A 14,202-nucleotide genomic window follows, 5' to 3' on the forward strand; every position below is an offset into this window, starting at 1 on the left:
ACATACCAAATCAGAAGCAATAATAACCAACATTTTATCACCATACATATTGGGCAAAGTAAAACTTTTTTTTATCGTCTTACTTTTTCATGAATACAGAATATTACATAACCCCGTCACGTTTTTGCCATCCCAATGTCACGTTTTTGCCTCAAGGAAATATGGTCAACCTATTCATGGAGGAAGTCAAACCTTTCTAATCTCTAACGTATGATTTGAAAAAGAACTTTGTAAATTCAGTTCCAGAATACCATAGAAAAAAAAGGGGGGAACCCTCCATTCACATAGTGTAACCTTCTAGTTGTGTCACAAGCAAATCAGACACCGTAGTTCCCAACCACAATATATATTCTCTGTAGTTCATGAAATTAACCCAAACGAGATCATACTATAATCAATAAAAAAAAAAAATCGTCGAAACTGGACATATACCCAACTTAAATATTACACTGATTATACCTCAATGGCGCACCAGGGGGGGGGGAATAGTCAGCACCCCCAAAGAAAAAGGATAACAAAACACTACAAAATTTTCCAAAAATCTTTTCCTAATTAAAATTCATTTTTTTATCTATGTTGTGTCGTGTCTTCTATTTCTATATTACTTATGAATTAGCGGTCACATAAGGTGGGAATACCCTATAGCTCTCGAGAATCACGGCCTCTGTGAACACAAGGTGAACGAAATTGAGCGCTAAAAATATTTTTAGCCATTCAACTCGGCTCCCCCCCCCCCCAAGATTAAATCCTGAGTGCGCCACTGTTACACCTTATAAATTAATTAATTCGATCAGATACTGCAAGACATCAGGACCATTGGTTGGGTAAAGGTAGCCCAAACGAAAGCACTGTTTCCACCCCTAAATTCAAGAAAATAATAAAAAACAAATACGTTTTTACAATTTTACCGGATTTTCCAGCCATCCAAACTTGCACCTCTGAAGAATTGTCTTGGTTGCTTAAAGGGTTACTATGGTACAGGTACAAATCATTCAATAAATTATGGAGCAGATCGTACTTAATAAACTTGCTACATATACAAATAAACTCATACCAGGTAAAAACTGAGCAGTTTCTAGAAGATTATAGAAACAAGGCTCTCCTAATTTCTTGAGACCTAATGAACTCTATCTTAGATTTCTTCTTCATCATCTTATTATTATTATTATTATTATTATTATTATTATTATTATTATTATTATTATTATTATTATTATTATTATTATTATTTAAAAAATCAGCTAACGCCTTTCTGTTTACGTATAGAGAGTCGAGGCCGTTTTAGCCCTATCTAACTTTTGGAGACTGAGTGGGCAGTTCAATCTCCACTGGAAGCCAATCAGAGATAGCTGGCCCAAGACTACCACTAATTAATCAGTATGCAGCGAAGAAGGCGGCTAGCAAGTGCCTCTATTTCGTGGTCCCTAATCCTAACGCAATACTTTTAATGTCTGCAACTAATGTGGATTCGACGGCCGATTTTCGTCAGTTTACGGGACAAAAAACTCGAGTTTCCGGGAAAAAAAAACCCGCTATCCCGTGCCAGAGATCGACTAACTCGGAAAGTGGTCGAGAAAAGGCTTAGAAAATGTAGCGGCATAGAGTGCAAACGCTACTTCTTCTGAGCTACTCAGGCTCCCTATTATTATTATTATTATTAAAGTTGAAAACTCAGCAAAACAGATATCTGATGAAATATGTAAAAAACTAGGAGGAAGACAAAGATGAAGGTGGATTGATGTAATTAGAAGTACTGAGAAAGGTATGACAATAATGGCGTGACCAATTCAGAGGTAAGATCTCTTGGTAAGAGATTAGTAATCATATAACTTAATCATGTAGTTCTTTAATTACCCTGTAAACCTGTTTATGGAAGATAATGGGAAATATATAAAGTAACTAATGGCAAGTAGGCAAAAATCGCCTAGTTGTTTAGAAATTGGATTACAGCTGGTGTCTGCATTTCACTGTCACCACAAGTGAAATCCATGATTATCAGTAATTTTAGAGGTATCAGGAATAGAATCATCGCTATTTCGAGCTACCAAGTCCAAAAAAGCGTACTTCATTCTGAAATAGTGTGATTTTTAACTCACGTTTTCTGAGATGAAAAAAAAAAACCTGAGATGTGGGGTTAAAAACTTGGGTTTCCTGGAAGACATGAGCTATTCTTGCCTTTGGCATTGATTAACTATAGGAAACAGATGAAATGTTCTATAAAAAGTTCCTCTACTCTTTCTTCTGGTGATCAAGCATTATAAGCATGAAATCTTACTACAAGGATTCAAATCTCCAATAATAAATTATTATTATTATTATTATTATTATTATTATTATTATTATTATTATTATTATTATTATTATTATTATTATTATTATTCACATAATTAATACACAGTCAAAACAAGATGTCATATAAATAAAAATTTGACTGGTGATACAGAACAATTCAGATTCTACCCGAGAATCTAAGAATAGTCCGTCAGGTAGCGTCGTAAAATATGGACTGTTCCTAGTAATGCCTTTTTTTGTAGATCATATGGGGTCACTTCGTTGATGTTTAATTGCTGTAAATAGTTGGATAGCTTCTTTGAAATTGCACCAAGTGTACCGATAACTATGACTTTGGTGTGTTTAAGCCACAGTGGGCCAACTTCGATTGCCAGATCTCGATATTTAGTAATTTTTTCCAGTTCTTTGTTGTTAATGTTGTTGTCACTGGGTGCTGTGATATCAATAATGGAAACCTGTCAATGTTCGATAATTGTGATGTCAGGTCTATTGTGTTCCAAATGCTGATCAGATTGTATTCTAAAATCCCAGAGAACTTTTGTTGTTTCGTTTTCCAATACAGTCTCTATTTTATGCTGCCACCAGTTATCAGAAGTAAGAAAGGCATATTTTTTGCATACATGCCAATGAATTCTTTTGGCCATTTGATCATGACGGTATTTATAGTCAGTTTGAGCCATTTTGCTGCAGGCACTGATTAGATGTTCTACAGTCTGATCTTTCTGATGGCATAATCTGCATTTGCTGTCATTATTGATGTTCAAAATTTTTGCTTTGATTGTATTAGTTTGTAATGCCTGTTCTTGAGCTGCTAGAATAAATCCTTCTGTTTCTTTTTTAAATCCATATTGCAGCCAATGCCACATCTTGTTTACGTCAATTTTGTCCTCAGTATCTCCAAGAAATTGGCCATGCAAGGGTTTATTTTTCCTGCACACATATCGATTATTTTGTTGTTCCTTTTTATAATCGGATTTGTTTCCTATTGCTTTTAGAAGACCCTCTTGTAATTGCTTGAAGCATTGGTTCAGAGCTATTGTCAATGCAACTTCTTAAACTAATTTCTTCTTTTTCCACAGTCTGTCTCACTTTCAGCATACCCCGTCCACCTATTTTCCTTGGTAGGTACAACCGGTCAACATCACTTCATTGATGTAATGCATAATGCACTGTCATTACTTTTCTAGTTTTGCGGTTCAGTTTGTCCAGATCTTCTTTTTGTCTAATCTATTATGTCAGCTGTGTATCGGATCACTGGTATAGCCGAAGAATTCATTGCTCTAATTGTGTTTAATCCATTTAGTTTTGTTTTCAGAATATTTCTAACTCTTTTCGTGTATTCTGAAAAGACATTGTTGGAAATTTTGTTCCCATAAACAGAAATATTTCATCACCCATCTCAAACAAAAATGATCGTGGAACTCACACTATTATAGGCTATAGTATGAGTGTTGAAGTGTAGGGGCTTGTTTAATTGAAAAAAAAAAAACAGTTTAAACATGAGAATATATACTTAGCTATAAGAAGTTTTCCTAAAGTCCTGTCCAAAGATAACAAAAAATGATTGCTACAAAAGCCAATAAAGTTGGTTAATGGGCCAAGAAAAGACCATACTGTTTCAAACAATATGAAATAGTGTTAGAGTTAGGGATAACAAGATGGTGGAAGTTGTCTGCCATACTCTCTTCACTGCATACCGATTAATATCTTTGATAGTTTGGGTCAGTGATTGGTTATGGGTGAAGGATGTTTGATCTTAAGTCTCCAAAAGATAAACAGGGCTAAAACAGCCTTCCTTGCCTACAGCCTTTGGGAAATAAAAGAAAGCAGATTTATTTTATTCATTTTTATTTTATTATTATTTTTGTTTTGTCAATGTCTGTTTTTACACTCCCCGCTCTCCTCCTGAAGTGCATATATGTTGTGTATTCGGTTAAATTGAGAGATATTCGGTTATAGTTCAGTTAACTCAGGTTCAAAAAATCAGGCGATCTGTAGTCTTTACTGAGTATGAGGATAGCAAATGAAGAAATGTGATTTAAGAATAAGGATTATGCACAGATGTTTCATTTATCCATTTACTATTGATTGCATGATTCTGAAAAAATGGTGTCTACTTTCTGCTAAAATTTACTTTGAGGATCTGATATCAAATTCTTTTGTTTTCTAATCTATTACTAGGCTGTCATTCTTTTTCTTTTTCTCCTTATTCCTACAAAGTTAGAGTTAGTTGTCCAGTAAGTCTTGTTATGCTAATTTTGAAATTTTATCATTAAATGAGAGACATGCCTTCTTGTTTCCTTTTTTTTTTTTTTTTTTTTTGGTAAATGCTATGTTCGCTAGCTTATCGGTTTTGTATATCTACTGTCACTATAAATTGATCAATACTAATTTCTATAGTCATAAAAGTGAGTGGGGTAGGATAAGCTGTTCTGTGTGATTTTTTAACATAAAGTATGTCATCTTAAACAGCGTTCTCTTCTCTAATGGTCTGTTCGCGATATAATATAAAACACCAACCAATTACTCGTATTTTTCTGTTTCTCTGGTTAAATGCTACATTCCGCTTTGTGTTTTGAGATTTCCGTCTTTTTAATGAGTGATTTCAAAGATCGGCGAGTCCTTTCGGTGCACTGGCGTAGAAATTCTTACAGTTTTGGATCAACATTCGCATTTCCATCAAATGTCAAAGTTACTTTATATTTAACATGGAATTCCTGTATTTTTAAACAACAAACATGCTTCTTCTGGGAATACAGGCCACCAAAATATTGTCCTGTATCCCCAGAATAAGCATGTCTACAAGCAGTGCCGGCGGAAGCGGGCATGCGGTGCATGCGGGCGCTGCTACGAAGGGGGCGTCGCCGCCGGGGAACGGTTCATAAATTAATTTTTAAGAAACCAAATTTTTATCATAAAAACAAAAAATTCTTAGAATGATCAATATTAAAATAAATAAGGACGGATACACCGAATAAAAATTTTAAAAAATTGTCTATTGCCGCCTCTTTGATCAGCCGGCTGTTTACAATTTTCAGCCAGAGCAGGCTAAATGCTTGGCTGCAGAATGTTGTGTCTACTGCAGTCTATCTAAAGTGAAACGGTGAACGGTTTTTATGCGCAGAAACGAATTTTCGTACAAAACATTTGTTGCTAGTTAACCAGTCATATGGTACTCATCTCAGTAGGCTAGTGCGGACTATTATTTCTTGTCTGTGTCGTGTTCTGTAATAATTTCTTGTGGGTATAAAATAGAAATGGAATCAAAAATTAAAAAAAAAACGTTATCCGGCGCACAAAATCGTAAGCGTCATGCTGCGAAAGAAGCAGATATTAAGAAACAAACTGGGGCTCTTAATATTTTTTTTTTTTAATATTAAAATATTCTGATGCAGATTGTGACTAACTCGATACATCAGAAATTAGAGTTGAAGAACCGTGCACATCATCCAGTTTGCATGAAAGTGCTATTGCAACTATTGAACAAAATAACAAGACGCATGATTCAAATGAAAAACAGTTAGGAGAAGATTTAGTTGTAGTTGACCATGAAACTAACACATTGTTAGTTTCTGTAAATTTAAAAGAATTTGAAAAATTACGAGTTGTTTTAATTGAAATGGGGCCCTGTTCAAAAGAAAAATATAATATATCCCAGAGATACATATGGTCGTAAATTTGGCGACACGTATTATAATAGAAAAATTGAAAACGGGGAACTCGTGCCAAGAACATAGCTCATTTATTCCGAAACTTTTAAATTCTGTTTGTTGCTTTTGTTACAAACTTTTCGCACCTACTGAATCAACTAGTCTTATAGAAGGTTATAACGATTGAAGAAATGTAAGTATAACTTTGTATAGACATGAGACTAGATTAACTCACATGAAAAATTTCTCAAAATGGAAGGAACTTGATAATTATTTAAAAAACAAAACTATTATTGATTGCTAGACTCAAAGCATGTATGAAATGGAAAAGAAACATTGGACAAGTGTTTTAGAACACTTGATTGAAATTATAAAATTCCTTGGTAGCCGAAATTTAGCTTTTCGCGGATCATCTTATAAATTATATGAAAGGAATAACGGCAATTTTTTTAAAATTAGTCGAACTATTTGCGAAGTTTGATCCCGATATGGAAAATTATGTTGAAAGGGCCCTACAATGAAACAATAGAGTACACCAATTGAGAAAAGACAATCAAAATGAAATATTGGAAACTTTAAGTAACGCAATCAGGGATACAATTTTATTATCAATTCAAAAATCTAAATATTATTCCATAATTTTAGACTGCACACCTGATGCAAGTAAAACAGAACAAATGACCATTATTATTTGCTTTGTTTCCTGTGACAATGGAATTGTCAAGATCAGGGAAAACGTTTTAGGTTTTGCAGATATATGAGATTCGAACGAACGTGGTTTATGTGCAACAATAATGGAACAACTGGAAAAATGGAACATTCCCATTGAAGACATGCGAGGTCAAGGGTAAGAAAATGGGGTAAATATGAAAGGGAAAAAATATGGGCTCCAAAATTTGCTTTTGAACAAACATCCTCGAGCGTTTTACGTGCCATGTGCTGCTCATACTCTAAATTTGATCATTAACGATGCAGCCAAAGTGAATGCAGATACAATTAGTTTCTTTGCAATTATTCAAGAAATATAAAATTTCTTTCCATTCTCTTACAAACATTGGGCAATCCTTTTAAAGTTCGTAAAAAAATTAACATTGAAACAGCCATCAGAAACGCGATGAGAAAGTAAAATTAATGCAATCCGCCCTCTATGATATCAGTTAGGAGAAATTTACGATGCACGTTTTGAAATTTTAAATAATGAAAATTTTAATAAAGATACTCAGCATGAAGCACAAACATTATGTGCTAAAATAAAGGACTACAAATTTATTTTCTCTCTTATAACTTCGCATGATTTACTTAACGGAATAAACCCTGTGAGTAAAATGCTTCAAGACAAAAATATGAATATTACACTCGGTTTAGAATCTATCGAAAACTTAAAAATATTCTTACAAGAGTATCGATCAGATACAAATTTTAAAGTTCTATAAACGCAAAAGAACTGAGTGAAGAGGTAGATGGAGAACAAGAATTTAAAACTGGTACGGAAGTTCGATGACGAAAGAAGACACAACAATTTGACTACGAGCTTCATGACGAAACGCCACAATCGCCAGAAGATAAATTTAGAGTGAATGTGTTTTATACACTTCTAGACGTTGCAATGTGTTCGTTAATAGAACGTTTTGAACAACTAAAAACATATTATGATAATTTCAATTTCTTGTATAGATTAACGGAATAATTTTACAAGTTACTAAGAATTTAGTAACTTGTAAAATGCAAGAATTAATAACGAAGATTTACGAAAAAATTGTGACGATTTAGAGAATCTCTTGAAGGACGGCGACAATAAAGACGTAAATGCAATAGAACTATATGACGAGTTATGTGCTTTCCGGCATATTTTTCTGAAGGATAATTTAAATATTCAAAACCCTTTCGATATTATTAATTTTATTGTGTCCAATAATTTATCTTTCCCTAACTTTTCAATTGCTTTAAGAATACTATTAACCTTACCTGTTAGTGTAGCGAGCGACGAACTTTCCTTTTCCAAGTTGAAATTGATTAAAACCTACTTAAGAAAAAGTATGTCCCAAAAAAGGCTTGTTAGTTTGGCGTTAATAGCTATTAAAAATGATATATGTGCGGAATTAGACGTTAAGACCATTATTTCTAATTTTGTGAATATGAAATCAAAAACCTTAAAATTTTAATAAAAAAAATTTCAAGTATATTTATGTAATTTAATTTATTTTCTGTTATTCTGTAAAGATTGTATTTTTTGAATACTTATATTAAATGTTCTAATTATTTCTGAATTCTTTTCTTATTTTCTCATCCATCTTGAGTTTCTTTTATTTTCCTAAAAGATGGTTCCACTTTTAAAAATTACTAAAAAAATTTTACAAGTTACTAAGAATTTAGTAACTTGTAAAATGCAAGAATTTTTTAAACTCTAGTTCAAATAAATTTTAACTTTAATTAAAATTCGTTTTAATTTTGTTACTGATTCGGATCGGTATATTCAACGATTAAAGTGAAGTTGCTTTATCAAAATTTGCTTTAACTTTTGAGAATTTTTTGAATATTCGGGTTTTTAACGATTATCCTGCCTAGTCAACACCCCTGGTTCGTTACATTTCGTGAACCAACGTGTGGCTGTTCTGTCAAAATTTATTTAAGAAATTTCAAAAAATTTAAATTTTTATTATCGTAAAAGAACCACACACGCCCGAATCGTCACAGGGGCGCTTAGATAGAAATTGCATGCGGGCGGCAAAGACCCTAGCGTCAGTTCTATCTAGAAGGTAAAACAAGATAGTCTCTTATTTTTCCATGTCCTATCAAAGTGTGGTTAAACCTCGAGGGATGGCGTCTACTTTTAGCTGCAATCTGCTTTTAATAGTTGATATCAATTCCTTTGATCTTGATTCATTTTTAGATGTATTTCATTCCTCTTAACACCGATTTACGCTTATTGTAATGAAAATGTTTTATGGCTGATTTTGAATACTCTTTTGTAACTTATTTCTAGCTTTTCGTTTATAGCCGATCCCTCAGTCAATTGTTCTGCTGCTCTCTCGTTTTCTACTGTTACATATTTCCTTAACCAGGAGCCTTCTGGAAGTCACGTTTGACGATACTGTTAGGCATCCCGAGGAAAGATGTTCTAAATTTAATCTGGCCGCTGACTACAGGAACTTTTCAAACCCTTTTCCTTCAACAAGACAGTCGAATTGTAACAGGAGAAATATTTTTCCTCCGGGAACTATGGCTTTTCGCCCAGTAAACTCAGCCAAATGAATCGTCTCGCTCGCTCTTCAAATTATGCGGTTTAAAATTAGTGATAATCTCGCGCCAGCTACCTATGATTTGCACAAGGTGTATTTGGCTGCCTCCTTAGGCTCCAAAGTTAGATAGAGCTAAAATGGCTTCACTTATTCCCTATGGCTTCACTTATTCCTTAAATGAATCAGCAGATTTTCTTCCTTAAACCAGAAAACATAATTTTCTATCCATATAGAGTGAGATTTATCACCTGATTTCTTGTTTACTTTATTAATCTTGTATTGAGAGGTGCAGCAGAAAGTGTTTGAACGATTGTTGCTAGTTCAGCAGACTATTACTAAAACATTGCATCTGTGAGTATAGAGATTGAAGTAACACGGTTAGAGCGGGGGATCGTCTATGGGCTTAATTGCAGGCCTCCAGACAGTGTCACGGATTTTTAGGAAAGTTTTAGGTGCAGCACTTCAAATACGTGAGCAGTATTCTAAACATGTGAGGAAATATGGGTTTTGTATACACTTAAGAGTTCTCTGGGTGTAAAATAGCATCTTGACCGAAAGAGAATGCCTGGTTTTTTGGATGCTAATGAAGCTATTGATGGGATGAGTTTAAATACCAGGAGAGACTGGAGGATAATGTTAGTTCAAGCTGAGATATTTGATCTTGTCTGGTGATTGGGTTAGCTGAGACCCCCTCTGAGAAAGAAAAGGCAAGACTATGTTTTGATGGCATTCAATGACAAGATTGTCCTTGCCCCACTGAAGGATAGTATGTAGATCGATGTTTAAGCCTTATGCCCTTAAACTTTAAGGCACTAGTTGTAGATGTTCTTGTAACCTGGGCTGTTAGAGTTCTGTATCGATCGTCGAATGAATGGGATGACAGGAGTTTAGTATCGTCTATAAAGTGTGGATATGAGTAGTGGTGATTTCGAATAGGTGATTTATGTATAGGAAAAAGGGGTGATAGGATTGAGCCACTCCTCCATTGGTGGTGAAGCTCAAAGAGAGGAAGCTATCTCTCTTTGAGTGGAATTGAACGACCAGAGAGAGAGAGAGAGAGATGGCTATATAATTTCAGATAGTAGCAGGAAGACAAAATGATGGCAGTAGGTCTGGTTTCCAGACACAGTCGACAGCTACGGAAATGTCAAGAGTGACAGCACCAGTTTCTCTGAAATTTTCCATGCACGTATCCAATGGTGGGTAATGTAAGAATAAGAGGATAGCTGTGAATCTTAAATGAGGAAATCCCTATTGTTGGTTGCTGATTCATTAGTGGCCTTAGAAGTACTGGAGAAGTTGAGTATTGATGACTCCCTCTACTACTTTGGAGAGGAGCGAGGTGATGGCATTTGGTCGGTAGTTTGATGATAGATTTTTAATTCTCCGTTTTGAAATTGACTGGATATCAGATGTATTCTGCATTAAGATAAGCACCAGCTATGTATACTATGCAGAACAATGGTAATTTTGGATCACAGAGAACAATCAGAGAGATGCTCTCATGACCAGGTGTTCAAGTTATCTATAATTTTCTGATGTATTTTTGCCAGAAAAAGTGCAGGAAGCATAGCGTGCTTGGATTCCAATATGGTAGGAGGCGATCTGTGTAGGAGTTCGAGTAAAAGAGGGATGGCAGGAGGTCAGCTTTATATTTTGGTGTGAAGTAACAATGGTACTATCAGGATGAGAGAGAGAGAGAGAGGTGGAATTGGAAGTGGGCAGAAACCGCATGTAACGGCCTTAGGTTACTACAGTAGAGCTACTACAAACAAGCCACACATCACCCCTTCCCACCCACCCATTCACACCCACCCCTTCCCACCCACCCATTCACACACACCCACACCCACACACACACAGAAAGCCAAACGACGTTTAAGCTGATGTCTTTCACACCGGTCCTTGGCCGTAAATGATTAGAAAGGGTTCTGTGGAGTGACAAATCACGTTTGTAAATGTTTCACAACAACAATTCTGTTCAAGTAAGGTAGGGGCTTCATAATGGTATGAGGGGGAGGTGTTTCAGTTGGATGGAGCTTGGTGCATTGGTGGACGTGCTCAAAACCATGGCATCTAATGGCTACCTGTATATCCTGGACAACTTCTTGCTTCCGACACTGTAGAAGTACTTCGGCAGTGATACTTGTATGTTTCAGCACAACAATGCTTCATGCCATACTGCACTGCGTGTTCCAGGCTGGTTTCCAGAAAACAACTTTGAAAGGTTGGACTGGCCGACTCAATTTAGTCGAGACTTGAATCCCCCAAGAATATTCCTGTTGAGACGTATCAGAAATTTGCTGAAAGCATGCCCCGAAGGATAATTGCTGTCATTCAGGCCAAAGGTAGTCCTACTCCGTAATAGAACTGTAATTAGAGATTTTTTACCACAACTTGGTGTCTAAATACTTCTGCCAACATAGTGTGTATATATAATTGATTTATAAGCTAATTAAAAAAAAAAGGTTCGGAAATGTACGTACAATATGAACATTGCATGCCCAGCGTTCAGGATACGAATAGAAATCACTTGATTAATATCAAGTAGAGTACCTAAAATTAGTGATAGAAATATCAAACTCACAAGTGCATTACTTCAATTTGAATTTGCTTGCATTATTTAGAATACTAAAAATGGATTTTTATCTGTGGTAGTTTTAATTGTACAATTCCAATTAAAATTAAAGCTGCTCACCGATTTTGATGACTCTTAATAGTCATGAATTGAATAAAAATTACTCTGGAACTTTTGAGTTGCTAAGCAGTTTAACCTTTGCTTGTTAGTGTCTTTGTTTTGTTTCTTTCTTTTTTTTTAATCTATTCTGTGGAGTATTTAAAAAGCATTAACTTTGCTTACTTTTCTGCCATTTCCTTCATTTTTAAGCAATCGCGCGCTATCCTAAATAAGTTTAATTAATTAAAGTTTTATATTGAAATGTTTTTTTTTTAATTTTTGTTTTGTTCAGCATGATAAATGTAATTCTGCAGCTGCATAGTTCACGAAAAGATCAAAATGAATGGGTCATTTATATGACTGAAAAAGTTTGTCTGATCGTTTTAAGCAGTGCTCGAATGATATAGTGTTCTAGGGAGGGTAATTCCTACTATTGCAAAGGTTCGCCGATTGGTATTTTCAAGTTTTCTTATTTCTCACTTCTGTTCATTGGTGAACGATGTCCTTCACCAGTCTTCTCGAAATTCACTTGTGTTACTAATAAATTTCCAGCTGATGAACTACTTAGTTCATTAGTGATTCAAGTTGTTGACCAGTCTCTTGGCTATAGAACGATTTTTGATGTTATTTTCTTGTAATTCGTATTTTAATTGGTATGTCTAAATTTTTAATTCGTATTAAATTAAGCATTCGTAGCTTACTACAGAATTTTTATTTTCTAAAATTGAAAAAAGTTATAATGAGTTTCAAGAATTTGTCTAAATTTGCGGAAGTAATGGAATCCTGTAGCAAGAGACTGAAGATCCCTATGCGAACACATTAGATAACTAAGGAAAGAAAAAATAAATCGAAACTAGAGTAATTAAAAAAAAACAGCAAATATAAAAATATATACATATAAGCAGGGTTATTTCCCACTGCTGTTATACATTTTTAATGGCATATATGTACTTCAAACTAATGAAAATATCTCAGTAAACATGAGCAAGATCCTCACATTTCCGGGATAAAGTTGTAGTCTCAGAAAGCTGACAAACTGCAATGCAAATAAAAGCTAAGTGTCAAGTAATAAGTGTATAGGCAAACTACGACCTACATAAATTCGACTTGCGTAAATTATCTTGAACGGGCTACGGAAAAAAATTAAGACTTTTAAAAATTTTATGTAAAGCGCATACGTTACTCGCACGCCACCTAACAGCTGTCTTACGCAAGGCAATTAGTCCATGATGCAAGCGTATGCCTTCATCAGTTACGTTTTGTTTACTTTTGAACATGGATGTGCTGTGTATTGGTATTCATACACTTTGATAATTTCGAGTGTTTTCTTATGCTGTGTGTAGAGCACAATCAAGAACTGGAAAAATGAGCAGAAGTGGAAAAAGTGAAAAACCATAAGTAAATACATCAAAACTATCTAGAAACGAAAATCAAAATGATAAAGAAATATGAAGGGAGACAAAGATTAATGGCATAGGATATAATCTTTTTTCACTCGCCATCAATGGTGAATTCATTTGGGAAAGAGGATACTCCTCGTATAAAGAAAATTATGTGAAAGTATTTGTCTCTTTAAAGTCAACAATAATAATAAGCGTTCTGTTCCCATCTTGATACCTGCCGAAGGAGATGATGATCACGTTCCTTGTAATTTCAGCAGGAATGGCACGATTGAAAATGATCCTAATGCGTCGTGGTTTTTAAAAGCAAAAAGAAATAGAATGACGGTTTAGCCTATTATCAAGAGATTTATTAAGAAAAGAGAGAAACCACGGTTAAGTTAGCTCTTGATAATTTCATAAGGAAGGTTGAAATGTCAAATTGTTATCATTTTATTTTATTTTCTTATGCTGTTTATTTTGGATATGCATCTTGTGAATACCACAGAAATAACATTTAAAGCATGTTAATGCAATGGTTTAGTAAACACGTACGCAATACGATTAAACAGTGGGTGGTTTAAATGAATTAAGAAAAATACATGTTACGTAAAGTTTGCGGAACGTAACTCTTACTTAAGTAAGACTAATCAAGTTGTTAACTGCTTCAGCATGGCAACATCAAGAAAGAAACAGAAAGTCTGATCCTTGCTGCTCAAGAACAAGCTATAAACGAATTCAATAAAGGCGAAGATTAAACAGATCCGTAACGATAGCAAATACTGACTGTATAGAAATAAAATAAGAGACAAAGGACGATCTTATTAGTTCTGGCAGCAAGGTTGCTCATACAATTCAAGTTTTATATTAAATGTTTTTTTTTTTTATTTTATTCAGCGTGATGAATATACTTCTGCAGCTGCATAGTTCACGAAAAGATCAAAAGTTATTGAAAGTATAGTTTA

Source organism: Typopeltis vanoorti, chromosome 12, assembly GCF_054136105.1.
Source record: "Typopeltis vanoorti isolate ZY-2024b chromosome 12, IOZ_Tvanoo_1.0, whole genome shotgun sequence".
NCBI lineage: Eukaryota > Metazoa > Arthropoda > Arachnida > Uropygi > Thelyphonidae > Typopeltis > Typopeltis vanoorti.